Here is a 20,090-nt window from a genome sequence, read left to right on the forward strand (position 1 = left end):
TCACCAGGGTTCATTATTACACCACTAAAGAGGCCATTATGCAAGCATCACGGAAACAACCGCTTTTACCTAAGGCCTTTGGCAAAATCCAGCTCTTCACAGATCTCTCGGCAGCTACGCTGGCAACAAGGAAGACATTCATGCCAATCACCAGAGCTCTACGTGCCGCAGATATACCCTATAAATGGGGGTTCCCAGCTCGGCTAATTGTCAAACGGGATGGCACTGAAAAGCACATCCTGAATCTGGAAGATGGAAGAAGCACCCTGTCGGAATGGGAAATCCCCATAGAGGCCGACACACAAGACACCCCAGCTGGAAACGGATCTGCTAAACCGCTAATGAAACTTGTTCCAGACTGGCACTCCGCAGCGGCAGATAAGTGACTGTAATAATTAATATATGTTTAAATAACCTGTCTTTACACCTGTTTGGTGTCTATGGAAGCGCATAACCGCCTCCTCAAAATGGACGAACATTTATAGCACATGTTAGTGCTTCTTCTTCTTTTCAAACCAAAAACAAAAAAAAAAACAAAAAGGGAAAAAAAAAAAAAAAAAAAGAAAAAAAAAAAGCAAAAAAGAACATTCTTTGTACATATTTGTATATAGTCACTACGTATGATGTAACACTTAACAAGATCTTTAGCAATGCATAAAAACAAATAGAAAAATTATATGGGTATAATAGAAAATGGCTTTTGCACTCCTGTCTAGCTTACCACAAATCTCGCTGATAACAGCCAGACCAACAATATAGCATAGTGTTAAGTAATAAGCCTATTGCAATGACTTAGTCACACATAGTCTATTGAGAGTTATAACGTTATACTAGATACCTTTGACCCATACATTAAGCTGTCTGATGAAATGTGACCAGCTATTAATTAGATTGGCCTTGTAGAAATATTAGTAATACCCGCCACTATTCATAACCGGCAGCCTCATATGTTGGACGTACATGCGACACAGAGTGTTGGAATCTTCTGAATCTGGTCATGTACTACCGTAGACCATACAACGCAATATGTCTATATACTTACTATATATTTGCTATGAAGTTAATATCACACAACCTGACGCAATGAAACTAATAGATTGTCTGAGAATGAACCCACTTAACCCACACAAAATAATGTATAACTATATGGATATATACTGCCTGAACAATGTGTAAATTACGTATGTGTAAATTAAGTATATAATTAATTGTACCTAGCATTGTACAATTCAATACTCTAGAGAGCATGCTTAATCAAGGACAGGCGATACACAACCCCTTGATACATGTACACACACTGGTGTGCTGCAGCATATAATAGCTCGACATCTAATAAGTTTCCCCACGTTTAAAGAGCCGAACCAGACTTGAGGTAATATAACAAGCTAACTAACAATAGCGTTCATCGTATTTTGAATTGGGATTCTCTACCCCACCCATGGGCTTAAGTGCCCGATTCCAAGTGATACACCCGGGTCTCACCATAGAGACCTTTGTTTTGTACATAGGTAATTTTGTGTTTTCTATTCAACCCTCCCCCCAAGTTTTCCCTTGTTACACAAAGTTCCAATATCGGTATACTCTGAACACCACCTTACGATATGACTATGAGGTGCTATTGATTCATGGCTGTTATGGAGTATCTAATTACACCATACACTATTGTCTATATACTCAAAATAACCCCCTAAAGAGTTCAGCAATTTACATAGACACTGGATACCCCCTCCTATGTCACTCAACATATTATCGTTAAACGTTAAAGGGCTCAATTCACCTTATAAAAGACGCATGGCCTTATTAGAAGCAAAAACTCATAAAGCACATATTGCTTTCTTTCAGGAAACACATTTCCAAACGGCGCAACACCCCAAATTCACATCCACGCACTTCCCGATTAGCTATCATAGTACCTATAAAAAGAAAAAAAGGGGAGTCACGATCCTAATAAGCAAGGAAGTCTCATTCCATTTTATAAAAAAAATAAGTGATAAAAAGGGACGTTATTTAATCCTTCAATGTCTCATCAATAATATCCAATATACTCTAGTTAATATATATGGTCCACATAATGACCAACATATCTTTCTAGACCATATCTGTAACCTTGCAAAAGCCCACAGGTTAGGCGAGATTATTATAGGGGGTGATACGAACTTTATTGTAGATACTGTAATGGATACCACCTCATCAGCTAACATTAAACCCACAACGGCACGACGCCGAGCACGCACTACCTCCCTCATACAGAACGTACTGACATCTCATGACTACACTGACATTTGGAGGAATTTACATCCGCTGGATAAAGATTACACACATCACTCTTTAGTACATAATACCTATTCAAGGATAGACCGCTTCTTACTCCCTACCTCGCAAACTCCACTAATAGCCAAAGCAGAAATAGGCATTATCAAGTGGTCCGACCACGCTCCAATAACACTGTCCATAACCACACAATACCCTACTACCGGAAATCGAACATGGCGTCTCAATGACTCTTTACTTACAGACCACACATTGGTATCTCAGATCACTGAAGAGCTAGAAGGATATTTTTCTATAAATAACACCACCGAAACGACAATAGACACATTGTGGCAAGCCCACAAAGCGGTCATCCGAGGTCAGCTTATCAAACACGCCAGCTTTAATAAAAAACAACGCACAAAAGCTTATCTAGACATACACTCAGAACTCACGAAGCTCTCCCATATAAACAAACAATCACCTTCACATGACATTACGAAACAAATACTTCAACTACAATCTCAACTGAAAGACATTGATCAAGCTAAAACCACATACCTACTAACGAAGGTGAAACATACATTTTTTAAAGAAGGGAACAAAGCGGGAAAGATATTAGCAGCTCAACTCAAATCGAAGGCCATGTCCTCTAAGATAGCATTCATCCATAACACAAAAGGAGACAAGCTTACTAACCCGATAGATGTGGTAGAAGAGTTTGGCAGATATTATAGCAGCCTATATAATTTGGCTACCGATACAAACAACCATACCCCTACGCAGGCAGAGGTAGACTCCTTTCTACAGGAGATGCACCTACCATCCATTACTTCGGAAGATTGTCAGAAATTGATTAGACCATTCACCGCGCAAGAAATATTAAACACCATAAACAAATTACCAAAACACAAATCACCTGGACCGGATGGGTTCACAAACCTATACTACTATACCTTCAAAGAGGTATTAGTGCCCCATTTGACTTCTCTTTTTAACACCTGTCTACAAACGGGACATATGCCCGCTGACATGCTCCAAGCCCATATTACAACATTGCCAAAACCAGGAAAACCCCCGACCCAATGTTCCAATTTCAGGCCGATTTCACTCTTAAATTGCGACACCAAACTATATGCCAAATTACTAGCCAATAGGATAAACCCCATCTTGCCAAAAATAGTTCATAACGACCAATCAGGCTTTATCAGAGGCAGACAAGGCTCCGATAACACTAGGAAAATCATTAATATACTTTCCCACATCGAATCGACAGGGACTGAAAGCCTTCTGCTGGCCTTAGATGCTGAAAAAGCCTTTGATAGGCTCAATTGGACATACATGACGTCAGTACTAATAAAATTTGGCTTCCCACAACAACTCATACAAGGTATCATGGCGCTATATAAAGACCCCACTGCCCGAGTATATCAATCAGGATTCAGGTCAACCCCATTTACACTAACGAATGGCACCAGGCAAGGATGCCCTCTGTCCCCTTTACTTTTTATACTAGCGTTGGAGCCATTAGCGCACAAAATCCGGCAGGATCCGCTCATCACAGGCATACATATCAACACAAATGAATACAAGCTATCTATGTTTGCCGATGATATTCTACTCTCCCTTAGTTTGCCAGAGATATCTTTACCTCGAATTATGGAAACATTACAAGAATATGGCCGTATATCATACTATAAACTTAATAGTACTAAGACACAAGCCCTACCATTACACATATCTTCGTCACAAACGAACGTGCTGCGCCAAAACTTCACCTTTGACTGGAGACATAAATACATCACGTACCTAGGCGTGAAATTAGCGTTACATGTCCCACAAATGGTGTCCATCAACTATGGTACGTTGCACCTCATATGTACCTCACACTTTCAATTATGGAAACACGTCCACTTATCGTGGCTAGGCAGAGTGAATTCTATTAAAATGGTTCTATTGCCAAAAATATTATACTTGTTCAGAATGCTGCCACTGTACATACCACCATCTATATTGAAACACCTCCAATCGATCCTAACCAAGTATATTTGGAACAAAACAAAACCTAGATTACCTCTATCCCTACTGCAACTTACACAACGAGACGGAGGACTAGGCTTTCCCAAACTGATTGCATATTACGAAGCTGCCCTCCTAGAAGCCGCCATACGCCTTCACACCCCTAAACATACTCTACAGTGGGTTGATATGGAACACGACAAAACACTTCCGTACAAACTCTTACACACTCTGTGGTCTCCATCACCATATAGAAAACAGAAGGAAGGGCTATACTCTACTACTAAACTATCTATGAAAGTCTGGGACAAGGTCCTACATATAATGTCTGACAAAGGGAAATTCTGTACATATGCCCCGTTGGGGGCGCTAGAAGGAGTTACTCCAGGCCTATCATTCAGACCGTGGACTGCCCATGGTATCACCCATATCAGAGATCTCTGCTCCCAAGGAAAAATACTACCCTTCCCTGACCTACAGACGAAATACAACATACCAGCATCGTATATATTTAAATACCTACAACTGAAGAGTCTGATAAACAGCAAAGTAACAGTGAAAAATTCTTTACCAACACCCCGAGAGACCCAAGCTATGATTATTTTTAATAGATGCATTTCCTCACCGACCAAACCCAAAGCCTTATCCGTATGTTATAAAACTCTAGTAGGTGACAGACCACCGCACTCTTTCACATTTGTAACCCAATGGGAAAAAGAGGGGATACCACATATCTCGAATGACCAATGGCTCCAATCATTAAACGCCCTCAAAGGGATCACATCTTGTTTCTCTCATGTTGAAGCCCACAAAAAGGTAATTTATAGATGGTACCTGACACCACAGAGACTACACCATATTTACCCCGAGACAAATCCGCTTTGCTGGAGATGCGGAGTAGACAAAGGTAGTATGACCCACATATGGTGGGAATGTACCTTGATTAAACCACTTTGGTTACAGGCTCAATTCATATTACGAAGCACACTGGGTTCTCCTTCACTCCTTACACCGCTGATAGCTCTTATGATGCTCTTCCCACCACTGTGGAATAAAGCGGCTAAGACACTAGCCTCTCACGTCATATTAGCAACCAGAACACTTATAGCCCAATAATGGAAAACCACGTATTGTCCATCGCGTAAGGAACTGTTGGACAAAATATACCAATACTATAGATATGAATTGCTCTCCGCTGAGTCCCACACAAAGGCGAAACACATAGAACAGTCATGGAGTCTGTGGCTAGCAATCCTATACCCACCAAAATCGTAGTCAATGATAATAGAGATCACTGCCATAAGCCGCTACCTTAGAGGGATACAAACCATTACCTAAAACCCTACATAATTAAGCAGACCCGAGGCAAGAAAGGGAATAACATACTGTGACAGGATACGATAAATAGTGAGACAAACACGCAACGCACTTAATAATGTTGAAATGTTGACATGTAATGACAACTTACCTAGATAAAGACAAAATATTGAATGTATTTGTGATACCCCTTACTGTAAACCGCTAGATAATGTCAATTGCTATGTATTATATTGCACTTCGTTATGTTGTATACTGAACTGACTTGATGTACTCATTGTGTAACACCCCCATCCCCTTCCTCTCTTCTTTCTGTACCCCATTTTATTTGTTATCATTACAAAATAAAAAATGTCAAATTTAAAAAAAAAAAAAAAAAAGAACCAGGTGATTAAGCTGCAGATTCCCTTCCAAGAACGAGACAAAGCTACGTTTTGAAGGGTCAAGAAGAACTGCATTTTAATGGCAGATACTCTCCTTTTATGCGATGCTTCCCATGCAAGGGAGACACCTACACAATTATTACAGAAACCAATACAACACAAGGTACAAGCCACACATCCCCTCCCCTTAGATAAGCATTTAACATAATTAACAAGCACACATTTTTCCCCAAGTTTTGGATGTACCCCAAATATCTGGGGTACATTCATAAATCCGGTATCCCCTGATAGCCCTAATCTGGGGGAGCAACGTATTTAAAAATCACCCAGATCGAGTCAGGGGTTCGGGAGTTATGGAACTTGTTATGGAAGTTTTGACCGACCGCACAGGCACAATAGCCGAAAACAGTTCCATAAGTTTTGGCCTTGCGGTCGGTCTCCATGGATTAAAAGTCCCGAAATGCTTGCCATCCGTGAATATCCTGGGGTTCGTTAGAATCCCCATGTTTAACTTAGTCTGTCTACCGAACTGCGGGACGTTCAGTAGTTTCGGCACAAATTTATGGGAGTCTGGAGGTCTCAGTGGTGTTTGCCTAGTTGAGTGTCCAATTTTAGTTCCAGACACTCGACGGCAAAACACCGCTGTTCGGGAGTTTAAGATGGCCGCTGCCACGTGTAAAACTCCCGAAATGGCGGCCACCGAGGGACTTAAATAAAGCGTTCATTGGTTTTCAATATGAATGTATTAGCCGGACAGGGAGGTAAATTGAAGCACAATTAGGTATCAGGGTGGTCCGTTGTTCTGTAGTTTTCATTCGTACGATGAATGCAGTGTCAATATAGTTTTGGTGAAAACAATTAAACAAATGCTTTGAATCAACCGAAAGTCTTTCAAGAAAATCCCCACAAAAGCAGGTAAAACATATAATTTTCAGACAGCGTGATGTCCTTTGCTGAATAAAAGGTAAATAAATATATATATATATATATATATATATATATATATATATATATATATATATATATATGCAGAAATAAGGGAAGCACTCTCCGGTCTTCATAAAAAGTCCTTTAGTATTTTATTTCCAAATTTTCAAATAACGATCGACGTTTCGACCCCTCAGGGTCTTCCTCAAGATCAGTGTATCAATAAACATTAACCAAATATATAGCATAATCAATAATGTACTCACCAATCGTGACTGAATCACCTCCCCTCCTCCGTGTAAACCCGGAAGTGAATTAGCGATCACGTGACTACGTGACCCGTCGTGCTACGTGCGTGCTGACGTGTACATGTGTTGCTAGGAAACCCATATACAAAACATTTACAGAGTTATCTATCCCGAGCAGTGTATAGATATGTGAATATATATCTATGTAAATTAAATGTGAACTATGAAAAATGTAGGAATAGCTATGCATACAGCTATATAAGATGCAAACAAATTTGTAAGACTTTTACAGTGAATCCACGTATGTGATCACGCAATGAAAATAGTGCCAAATTGCATGCAGTGAAGAAAATGTGCATAGATGTCATATAGATCTCCCCAGAGAGCTATACCACCTAATCTTATATATACATAGGACATAGAAAAATACATATAAAGGTGATATCCACCATATCATAACCAACATAACAATGGAGAACTAGCTTATGATGACCATAGTCTATGTAAAGACGCAAAGCAGGGCAGCTATGTCATAACTGTCAAAAATAACTATTCCAACTCTATGTATAATAGAGTCGGCGGCTCGGGGATAAATAGCCATATTCTTGAGGAGTTAGTCATTTTGAAGACCTATTCTATCGATCAGGAGCCACCAGGAGATACCGGAGAAAGACTGAAAAAGAATGCAACACAGAGAGAACGGAGCAAGAGAGACAGCTGGAGAGACTAAATGAAAAGTTCAAATATATACAACACATCTCACGGTGTTCTATACCCCAGTTATAGAAACATAGACAAAATAATATTTTCATTGAGCCCCTTAGGGGCGACAGTGTCCAATCGATATATCCATTGGGCCTCTCGTTGTAGCAAGATCCTCGATCTGTCCCCTCCTCTGGACATGGTCAGCTGTCTCTCTTGCTCCGTTCTCTCTGTGTTGCATTCTTTTTCAGTCTTTCTCCGGTATCTCCTGGTGGCTCCTGATCGATAGAATAGGTCTTCAAAATGACTAACTCCTCAAGAATATGGCTATTTATCCCCGAGCCGCCGACTCTATTATACATAGAGTTGGAATAGTTATTTTTGACAGTTATGACATAGCTGCCCTGCTTTGCGTCTTTACATAGACTATGGTCATCATAAGCTAGTTCTCCATTGTTATGTTGGTTATGATATGGTGGATATCACCTTTATATGTATTTTTCTATGTCCTATGTATATATAAGATTAGGTGGTATAGCTCTCTGGGGAGATCTATATGACATCTATGCACATTTTCTTCACTGCATGCAATTTGGCACTATTTTCATTGCGTGATCACATACGTGGATTCACTGTAAAAGTCTTACAAATTTGTTTGCATCTTATATAGCTGTATGCATAGCTATTCCTACATTTTTCATAGTTCACATTTAATTTACATAGATATATATTCACATATCTATACACTGCTCGGGATAGATAACTCTGTAAATGTTTTGTATATGGGTTTCCTAGCAACACATGTACACGTCAGCACGCACGTAGCACGACGGGTCACGTAGTCACGTGATCGCTAATTCACTTCCGGGTTTACACGGAGGAGGGGAGGTGATTCAGTCACGATTGGTGAGTACATTATTGATTATGCTATATATTTGGTTAATGTTTATTGATACACTGATCTTGAGGAAGACCCTGAGGGGTCGAAACGTCGATCGTTATTTGAAAATTTGGAAATAAAATACTAAAGGACTTTTTATGAAGACCGGAGAGTGCTTCCCTTATTTCTGCATATATATCTTCTACACGTGGGATAGCACCAAGGCATCTATAACTTGATTTTTGAGATAGGGTGAGTGCCAAGCATATTTGTTTTTTGTATATATATATATATATATATAATCCGTGGTCTCTATACTTTATATGTCCCCGGCTAGTTCTTAGAGGGTCAGTAATGCCATATACGAACAGTCTTTGTATTTATGTGCAGGATAAAGTAAGAAAGGGCAAGAAACTGATGGATGTTCCCAGGCACATTGTAGGGATTTGTTACAATCCCCCCCTAACACTGGGCTTAAGGGGTTAAAACCCCTTTAGCCACTTACCTTAATTCTGCGCCGGGCTCCCTCGTCGCTGGTGACCTCTCCTCCCCTGCCAACGTCAGCTCCTGCCAATGTCAGCTACTCAATGCTTTCCTATGGACATCCAGCGTCATCTCAGTGAGATTTTCATATTGAGAATCGCAGAAGTGCCTCTAGTGGCTGTCAGGGAGACAGCCACTAGAGGCTGGATTAACCCTCAATGTAAATTTCTCTGAAACTGCTATGTTTACAACTGCGGGGTTAAAAATAGGGGGACTTGGCACCCAGACCCCTTCATTGAGCTGAAGTGGTCTGGGTGCCTATAGTGGTCCTTTAACCCCTTAAGGACCAAACTTCTGGAATAAAAGGGAATCATGACATGTCACACATGTCATGTGTCCTTAAGGGGTTAAGCTAGTTGTAACATTGTCCTAATACACAATTTAATCAACCCTTTAAGAGGAACCAAAATCAGCAATTTTTTCTCCACCACTTAGTGCTATAAGGCTACCCAATCTCCATGTGTTCCATTCTGTCCAAGCCTCTACCACCTGTTTATTGGGTGGAGAGTTGGCATAATATAAGGTTTCATATATAAACTGTTTGTCTAATAATAAAGTGGAGAGAGAAGGGGTAGTTTGGGATTTCCAAGCTCTAGCTATTATGCACTGAGCTGTCAAAAGTATGTGCTGTAGTAATTTGAACTTAGAGCTCGTAGAACTTTAGGTAGATCTAGTAGAAGAAATATATGTGGTTGAAACGGGAGGGATATATTAGTAATTTCTACAAAAAGTTTATGGACTAAAGTCCACAATGGTATTATGCGTTTACACTCCCACCACACATGCTACACTGTTCCTCTATATAATTGACATCTCCAGCAAATCAGAGAAGAGTTTGGAAACATTTTATATATACGGGTCGGTACCATATACCATCTATAAATCATCTTCCTTTGTTGCTCTAATAGAGGAACAGATTTAATAGGTTTTTTAGAGGTTAAATGGATTTATTTCCACCTATTTGTGTGATTTCTTGTTTAAAATCTATGGACCATTGTTGAGCTGACTTCGAGCCAACAAAGGGTAAATATTCTATTATAAGTTTGTAACTCATCGAGATGGGTTCACATGAATGGAGTAAAACACCATTTATACATATCTGTTCCCAGAGTGTTAATTAAATTATTTTTGGTGCCAGTGTTTCTCCGATATAAGAATATTGTGAGGCCACAGGAAGATCATATAGAGATCTCAATATAATAAATTCCAAGAGTGATTTATTAGAGTATATTTGATGTAAAATCTTAAGTCCACTATCTGACCATGTTTTAGAATGAAATGTGTGGATACAGAAATCCCCTCAAGGGGGTTGCTATGGGCAGTCCATTAGGTGTACCAATTTTTTCTCTATACATATCCCATATACGGACAGCTAATTCTATTTGTGACAAGGTTATCTTAACTCCCGACTGGAGTCGCTTAGGGAGCCACAATAGACTAGGAAGAGTGTATATTTCCAATGTTTTCCTTTCCAGGAATACCATTGTGGTGGGGACTTATTCAAAAAGAGAAGGTTGAAGCTAAAATTGATGCATGATAGTATTACGTAACATCAGGTACTGCTAAGCCTCCCTCATGTAGCGGAGCTAGTAATATCGTCAGTGCCACTCTAGGCTTCCTCCCAGCCCAAATACATTGTAATAGATTTTTTGTATTGTTGTAAAAAATGACTTGGGATGGGAAAGTGGTAGGGTACAAAACAAATAGTGTAGCCTCGGGGGCATGGACATTTTGAAAGTTACTATCCGTTCTGTCCAAGTAAGAAATAAAAGGCTCCATTTATGCAATAGTTGTTGGCACTCACTCCAGGTTTTAACATAAATTTGTAGCAAAAAGATCTTTATTTTTTTCCGTAAATATTACACCTAGGTATTTAAAGTTATCTGTTCTCCATTCAAAATAATATGTGTAACATAAACGGATGAGAACTGATTTATCTATCCCTATACGGAAAGCCTTTATTTTGGATGTATTAAGAGAATAATAAGATTGTTGCTCATATTCTCGTATGATTTCCAGAAGCGGTGGTAATGAATTTAGGGGATCAGTAATATATAATAGTATGTTTTTATTATTCTTTATTTTTGGAGTGCATGAAAATATAACAAGTGGGCTCGTCATGCCCCAACAGCATTTACAAGCATATAACCAGACATATGTTAACAGTTGGTCAGCATGTGGAAAATTCAGCACAATTTTTATACAGCAACATTTACCAATTTAGCATCAAAACATACATTACCATGACAAGAGTTAGGTGCACGTTTTTTTTTTTTTTTTTTTTTAAAACAGGATATGAACGTATGGTCAGTTATAAAACGTTGTGCATATTGGTAATTGTGGTAGGCATGTGAATGTAAAACAAAAGAGCTTAAACTTTGCCATTATAATCAATTGGGTTAGCATGCTAGGCAAATAATTAAGAGGTAAACAGTACCTGGAGCACATGAGATTTAAACAGATCCACAGAGTTCTCGGACATGGCATTTACATTGATTTAAAATCATAAACAGGCTTATAGACATTGACTTAATGTAATGTAAGAGCCTGTTTGACTGGCAGCAGAAACTCGGTGTGCTCACTCCTTACATCTGGTTAGTGTACCTGTGCTGCGCTCAAGAGAGAGGGTTGTGAGTTAGCAGAGCCTGGCTGACAGGGAGGCAGCTGGGAACCCAGAAGGATATATAGGGGTAAAGTGTACCCTAACAATCATGCAGTAGCAAACTATGGTTCACATTATATCTAAGCATAGTGGTTTTGGAGGCTAAGCATAGTGGTTTTGGAGGCTGCAGAATTTACCAGGTGGTGTCCGTTGTGGCCAAGGCGGGTTCTGAGCGGTATCCGCCGTGTCTTCCCGGCATGTGAGTTCCCCTTCAGCCTATACCCAGCATAGGGAAGGGTGTTAGTGAGGCATGTAAGTCCCGCTGGGGCAGCTGCGTGGGTCCCGGCTTTGGGTCTGCCGACCTAGTGCTGTGGAGATCTGCATATATGTTGCAAGTAGATGGTGCCCCTGTCAGAGACTCCCTTGATCTTCGTGGCTTTGTCGGGATCCAGTGTTGTGAGGGAGGTCTGCCTTTCAGCGGTTTCACCGTGGGTCTCGGCTTCACGCAGAATCTAGGGAGAACCTGTAGGATCTTTCTGATTGGTCCCGCTGCTTGGTTCAATTGTGCTGGTTTGCAGCTAGGCGGGAGAGGTCTCCGTCTTCTGCGCCATATTCGGGTTCCCTTTGGACGGGGACCAGCGTGGTTGTAGCAAGGACGTGCGGGACGTTCTTCGGGTGAGTATACAGATGTTTTAGTCTGTCGCTCTCTGCTAGCCAATTTCTGCCAAAAGGCATTGAATATAGCATTAAGCCTTGCCAGGGTGTTGTACTCTTCTTTGCTTCTGTTGTGAGCGCACGTGGTGTCCGCCATTGCGCAAGCCTTTGTAGCTAGATGCTGCTGGTTTTGCTCTGCTGTTTGTGTCCGTTGTGTCCAGGCTGCTTTGAGGGGTTGGACCGGGATCACCCCCACCGGTCCTGAGCGGGGGAGTGGGCAGTCAGTGGCTCTGTACCCCCGGCGCATGGGCGAGGAGAGCGGCCATCTCCCCCCAGCTCCATCCGCCGCAGGCTGCAGCGTGCCACCTCGGGTTCACAATTGCGGGAAACTCTAGTGTTTGGTATCAGGCGATTCACCAGGGTGCTCTTAACTTGGGTAGCGCACCCCAGCATTGTTTTGGACTTTAAGTTACAATTTGCAATTTGCAAAAAGAGAATAAAAAACAAAAATAATGCATTTCTACCTGCATAGTTAATACTGATTTGAATATGAAATGTCACTTTTATTGAGTACTTTAAAACTATAAATAGATAATAAGAAAAATGTGTAAAAGCAATGTAGGAGAAAAATCTTGGCTAACTTTCCCAATAGTGGTTAATTGCTGCCACTAAATCTCTCAAAAGACGATAAGGAAAGGGGGGGGGGGAGGGAGGGTAACGGACAGCAGATACATGCAAAAGGGGATAAAGTGTGAAACAGTGTTATATTGAGCAGTACATTGCTGATATTAGTTGATCTACTCATGATACATACAGAAAGACTGCAATAGCTGTTCGAAATTACTACAGAGAAGTTCTAAAATGTTTGTGCAGTGAGTTACTGCTACATTGTAATTAAATCTAATTGCAAGTATCGCTAGATGATACAAAAAATATATATACACATGGAACAAATACAGATCGTTTTGCAGTACTACACACTTTAAGATCGAGGTATGTTGGTAAAAGATACGGATTTAGTGCAAGGAGATCAGAAATAGTAGAATTACGCAGTAAATTATACATGCAGACGGCAATGACTGTACAGAGTTGATAAAGAGAGGTGCTAGATGTTTTTGCAGTGAATTACTGCTACATTTTAATTAAGTCTAATTGCAAGTATCGCTAGATGACACAAGAACTGTATATAAAATATCCACACTGAACATATGAAGATCGTTTAGTAGTACTGTGCAACAAGAAATAACTAATGGATACACCACTAGTGCCTACAAAGGTACCACTTCGTACACTTACCCTTTCATCCTGCTTCTCCAATCACCTCATCTGCAGTGTTGGTGTCAAAGATCCCCCGCTTATCCCATGCAATTGTTTCTATGCACCATTGTTTCATACTCGAGGTTTAATGAAATTTGGATCAATAGTGCTGGTGTTGTTGGAAGAGCAGTGGTTTTCCATGCCTTGGCTATTAATAAGTTTGCAGCTATTAGTATGTGAAAAAGTAGAAAGATGCTGGGCCAGGAAGGGAATCTAGTGATATAAATACTAGACATAGTTAGGGAGTGAATTCAATGTGTGTGCCCAATGCAGTGGTCATGATGTTCACCACTGTTTGCCAGAATTTCTTGATTTTGGTACACGTCCATTACATGTGGTACATCGTACCCACCTCTTGTGAGCATCTCCAACAAATGCTAGAAGTGTTTGAATATATACGTGCTAGTCTATCTGGCACCATGTACCATCTATATTGTATCTTCCTTATAAGTTTTAGATGGAAGGCACAACTCGATCTACCCCTGTGTGCCACAAATGTTGTGTTCCATACCTGTGTATCTAATGTCTGGTTTAAGTCATTCTGCCATTCAATTTTGTCCTGTGGTTCTTTCTGCAGGTCTGTAATTACCTGGTACGTGGAGGAGAATACTTTTTTGGGACAGTGGTAAGTAATAACGCTTTCTCAAAATAGGACATGGTAGGTGTGGGTGGTTGTATTGGATACTGTGTGAGCTCCGCTTTAAACTGTAGATAGAACAACACTCTGCACGGCAGATTAAACTTCCCCTGGAGGTCTGGAAACTGAAGTAGAACTGTTTCGTCAAAAAGATGCCCTATAGTGGAGCAGCCTCCAGTCAGCCAGGGTCTAAAGTCAAAGGAGGGGACGGAGGGGTTAATTATGTGTAAGCATTTTATGGAGTTGGCAAAGGACCACAAGTGTCCCTGTCTTAATTGTTTTTTAAAGTTATCCCATGTGAGTAAAAGTAGTGCCATGTTACTGAGTACATTTTGCATCTGAGGTCATTGGTATCCAAACCAGGTATTTCAATCCCATGGGGCAAGACCAAAAAGACTCAATCTCAATCCAATGGGAGGGGGGGTGGACCCCTGCATGGGAGATTATTACTGTGGAAAGCAGCGCAGCTTTATAGTATCCTAGAGAATCTATCAGCTCCAGGGGACTTTCCATTAGATAATGTTTGAATGGCATCTAATATTTCTACAAGGGTAATAGGTTGAAGTAACTGTTGATTTTGAGCATCTGTTATTTTCAGTAGAGGTATGTTCATCAAATAAGTCTCTATCGAGGACTCTTCTGGAGTATGAATATTAGGGTATGCCTTCAAATTATACAGCTTCGAATGGAAGCTCGCAAGCTCCTGACTGATGTCTATTGGACTGATTTTCTTACTACCACTTTCCCCTATTATATATGGGTTTTTTGCAGAAGCGTATTTGTATCGCAACCAAATAGCTAATATCTTGCTAGCTTTCCCACTGTGATGGTATATTTTAGCTCTTAACTTATATAGCATTCGAGTAGTTTTTAGCCTCATGTAATTTTGTTAATTGAAGGTGTAAAAAATCTAGTTTTGAGGCCAACTCTTGGGACGGATTAGCTTTATTTAGAGAAGAAACGAGAGCTATTTGTTTATGGCATTCTAGCAAACTTGTTTGACCCTGTTTTTTAAGATAAGAACAATGCCAAGGAAAAAGTCCTCTCATGGTTGCGTTTTATGTGCCAGCCATAACGTATTAATATTTATATGGTCTGTATCATTTTAGTTAAAATATTCCTGAAGTTCGAATAGTGGTAGTAAAAGTTTCATCTGTCAATAGGGATTCATTTAGTCACCACATCCCTCTACCTTAATACTGATATCCATCATGGAGTTCCATAAATATTGGACTGTGATCAGACCATGTGATATCCCAATACTACATTTAGAAAGTTGGGCAAGAGTTGATCTATCTATGAGAAAGGCATTAATTCGGGTATAGGTATTATGTACCCTAGAAAAAAAAGTATAATTCCTTTCAGTAGGCTGGAATATTCGCCATGCCTCATAAAAATTATATTTATGTAGCATTTGCGTAATCACCTTACAACTTGCTATGGAACCTTTGTGGGTTCTCCCACTTAATTTAGCAGTCGTGTCCAACGAGAATTATTGAGTAAAGTTAAAATCTCCACATATTACATAACCCTGTTTTACCCTATCTTTTCTGTGTAGGAGAGAATGAAGAATTTTTTTTTTTTTAAATTTACGTTAGAGAAATATACAGAGACAATAGTATATTGGATATCCTTAAACAACCCTGTGATAAAGATGTATCTACAATTTGGATTTATTAATTTATTCTGCTACATAAAGGCTACATTTTTATGTATGAAAATAGATACCGTATATACTCGAGTATAAGCCGACCCGAATATAAGCCGAGGCCCCTAATTTTACCCCAAAAAACTGGGAAAACTTGTTGACTCGAGTATAAGACTAGGGTGAGAAATGCAGCAGCTACTGGTAAATTTCTAAATAAAATTAGATCCTAAAAAAAATATATTAATTGAATATTTATTTACAGTGTGTGTGTGTATGAATGCAGTGTGTGTGTATGAATGCAGTGTGAGTGTATGAGTGCAGCGTGAGTGTATGAGTGCAGCGTGTGTGTATGAGTGCAGCGTGTGTGTATGAGTGCAGCGTGTGTGTATGAGTGCAGTGTGAGTGTATGAATGCAGTGTGAGTGTATGAGTGCAGTGTGAGTGTATGAGTGCAGTGTGAGTGTATGAGTGCAGTGTGAGTGTATGAGTGCAGCGTGTGTATGAGTGCAGCGTGTGTATGAGTGCAGCGTGTGTATGAGTGCAGCGTGTGTGTGAGTGTGTGTGTGTGTGAGTGTGTGTGTGTGTGTGAGTGTGTGTGAGTGTGTGAGTGTGTGAGTGTGTGAGTGTGTGAGTGTGTGAGAGTGTGAGAGTGTGAGAGTGTGAGAGTGTGAGAGTGTGAGAGTTGCAGAGTTGCAGAGCCTTGGTGGGGGGTGGGTGTTTTTTTGTATTATTAAAATTTTTATTATTTTAATTTTTTTTTATTATTATTAATTATTATTTGTATTTATTTAATTATTATTATTATTTATTATTTAATTATTATTTTTTTTATTATTATTCATTATTTTTTTTCGTCCCCCCTCTCTGCTTGATACCTGGCAGGGAGGGGGGCTCTCCTTCCCTGGTGGTCCAGTGGCATTGGCAGTTCAGTGGGGGGAGAGGGTGGCTGTCAGAGCGGTACTTACCTGTCCTGCAGCTCCTGTCAGCTCTCTCCTCCTCCGCGCCGTCCGTGCAGCTCCCTCTGTCAGCTCCCAGTGTAAGTCTCGCGAGAGCCGTGGCTCTCGCGGGACTTACACTGGGAGCTGACCGAGGTGCTGAACGGACGGCGCGGAGGAGGAGAGAGCTGACAGGAGCTGCAGGACAGGTAAGTACCGCTCTGACAGCCCCCACAGCCCCCCAGTCTGTATTATGGCAATGCAAATTGCCATAATACAGACTATTGACTCGAGTATAAGCCGAGTTGGGGTTTTTTAGCACAAAAAATGTGCTAAAAAACTCGGCTTATACTCGAGTATATACGGTACCCCTTTTGACTTCTTGTCGGAAACCGCATGGTATTGGGTCGGGAACTATTTAGTAAATATTGCATGCACTCTATCACATTTAAAATGTGTCTCTTGTATGCACACCACATCAATACATTGTTTAGTTATATCCCTAAGGAGGAGTCTTCTTTTACCTGTCGAATTCAAGCCCCTTACATTGAAGGATATAATTTTCATATTGGTCTAAATATAATTTGATAATTGTTAAAAGGCTGTGTAATGCTTAAAATACATTTGGGATAAATATATACTATAGTATACATACAATCTCTCTTTTCATTTATATGTGTGCCTTTGGGTGAACTTGATCCTGGTGAGTGATTGGTAAGCTTGTTCCTCCTCTTTTTGGTTGGGTTTTGCCACCTTTGGCATTGTGGGGGTTGCGAGGATGCTGCAGCTTGGGCCAGGCTGTATCAGTCTGCCACTTAAACATCATGAAGATCCAGAGCTTGATAAAAACGTGAATATCCTTAATTGTTGTAAGTGAGTGGGTTTTGCCTCTGTGCATGGCTATTAATGTAGAGGTAACCCCTGTCGATAGCATATATTCCTGGATTTGAGCAAGTCGGGCATTCAAGTACCTCCTGTAGTTGTTGTTCTTGCAAGAATAGCAGATCCCTGTCATTTTCCAAGGTGTTCAACCTGTCACTAACATGGCAGATGTCTGTCCCAAGGGATTACACTTTTGTTTGGAAGGAAACTTACAGCTTGACTAGCATGGCAGCTATATCTTCTTTCTAAGGTAGGTTTCGGATTTTCACTTTAAGGTCAGAATCAGCTGTAAACATTTAGCCTTTGGAGCCCTCTGAGTTCGATGGAGCAGAGCCATCGTGGGATGATTCTGGCACCATACTTGGGCCTAGAGTACCCATATATAGGTCTGCATTGTCGCAGAAAAACTTTGTGAGGGCCCCCAATTTCCCAGTCAGTGTTTGTTGGTCGAGTGTTGGGTTGACAAGGATCTTTTGGGGTAACCCATGGTGAGAATTTTTGCATGATCTCACGTCCATTCAGTTGCATGGTTGAAGCCACCCCCTCAGCGTCCTTTCTTTTATTACAACCCAAACAATTGTATGTTCACCATTACCACTGCTTTAGTAGTTTGATTGTACAGCATGTGAAAAAATAAAGTAGTAGTTGCTCGTTAGGGAGTATAAGAATGAAATGTCTGATGGCACTCTATTAAAATGTTTGTAACAAGGCCAGCATGTCAGTATCATGGAGGAGGTTTGTCCTACTTAGAGAAGTGTCCCCAAACAGGAGAATTTAGTGAAGACCAAAAAAGGATAATGGTGGACTGGAGGTGGGTGTTGCAGAAGTGTAACGCCTACCTCTGCAAGGAGATTGCAGGGAGGAGTCGAGGGTCTGGTAAGTGGTGGCAGGTTGCCTTTAATTTTTTTCATACTTTAAATCTGTCACAACTTTTCACAGCACTTTGGGTTATATAGCCTGCCAAATCAGTTAACACTATTGAGTAGTACATGTTTTCCATTTATTAGCAAGCATTGATAAAGAGCATAATTTTTCAACGCTTAACATTTGCAGTAACTGCAATGAATTAATAATGTAAGAAATTATCCTTAACCTTTAGAAAATACATAATTACATTTGTTATCTAAAATGCACCACATGAATGTTTCCTCAATTTATAAAATCTTACTATTTAAAACTTCAGAAGTGACTAACATTTCAACTAACATTTCCTTTATTTAAGTATTTCAATGGTTTAAAAAAAATATTGATCTAATTCACAGATCAAGTGAGAAGTGACTAATAGAGGGAAACAAATTAGGAGCATAAAAAATCTATATATTACATATGATCTATGCTTAATAAATATATTAATATTAATATATTTAATATATTTTTTATATTAATATATTAATAAAGGCTTTTTTACTACTCCTCCGTGTTTCCTACATTGGTCACTAATTACTTGATCTGTGCATAAAAGCAATAGTTAGTGACTGTTCTCTAGCCATCAATCATCTTTTTTTTTTCAATTTTTTTTTTTTATTAATCAAGATAGTATTACAGGATATAACATTTCATAAGCATAACATGTTTGTGACGGATTGCCTGGCACCCAGACTGGGTGCTTCCGCCAATCACTGCTTCCTAGTACCTCCGAGTACTTCCAAGCACTCCACCAGACACCCTCAGCACCGTAGTCCCCACTTCCAGAGTTACAGCATGGCTGGGGTCTCGCCGTCCTCCACCCACCCTGGGCCCAAGACCAGGATCCAGCTTCCAGTGGGCAGTCCTCTCCTACTCCAGAGAGTGTAGCAGGCTGCTCTTACAAGAGCAAGTGATTATAACCCAGAGGAGTATAGTGATATAGCAAACCCCAGAGCAGGTACAGCTGTTCCCCCCACACATGAGATGAGACTCTATGTCGAGAGTAGGCAGGAACTCCTTTATTGGCAGCCACAAATGGCCTTATATGCAGGTGTCCATGGAAGGGGCACTCCCCATGGACCTGAGAGCAGACTACAGTAAAAAAAAAAACACACAATGACATTGGCACTCAGGTCCGGGACACTCCCATACACATACACAAATAAGATAATCCCTCCTCTGTGCCTGGGAGATAATTGAATCAGGAACTGTACTAATCTAATCCAATTATCTCCAAGCAC

The sequence above is a fragment of the Pelobates fuscus genome, chromosome 6 (genome assembly GCF_036172605.1).
Source record: "Pelobates fuscus isolate aPelFus1 chromosome 6, aPelFus1.pri, whole genome shotgun sequence".
Lineage (NCBI taxonomy): Eukaryota > Metazoa > Chordata > Amphibia > Anura > Pelobatidae > Pelobates > Pelobates fuscus.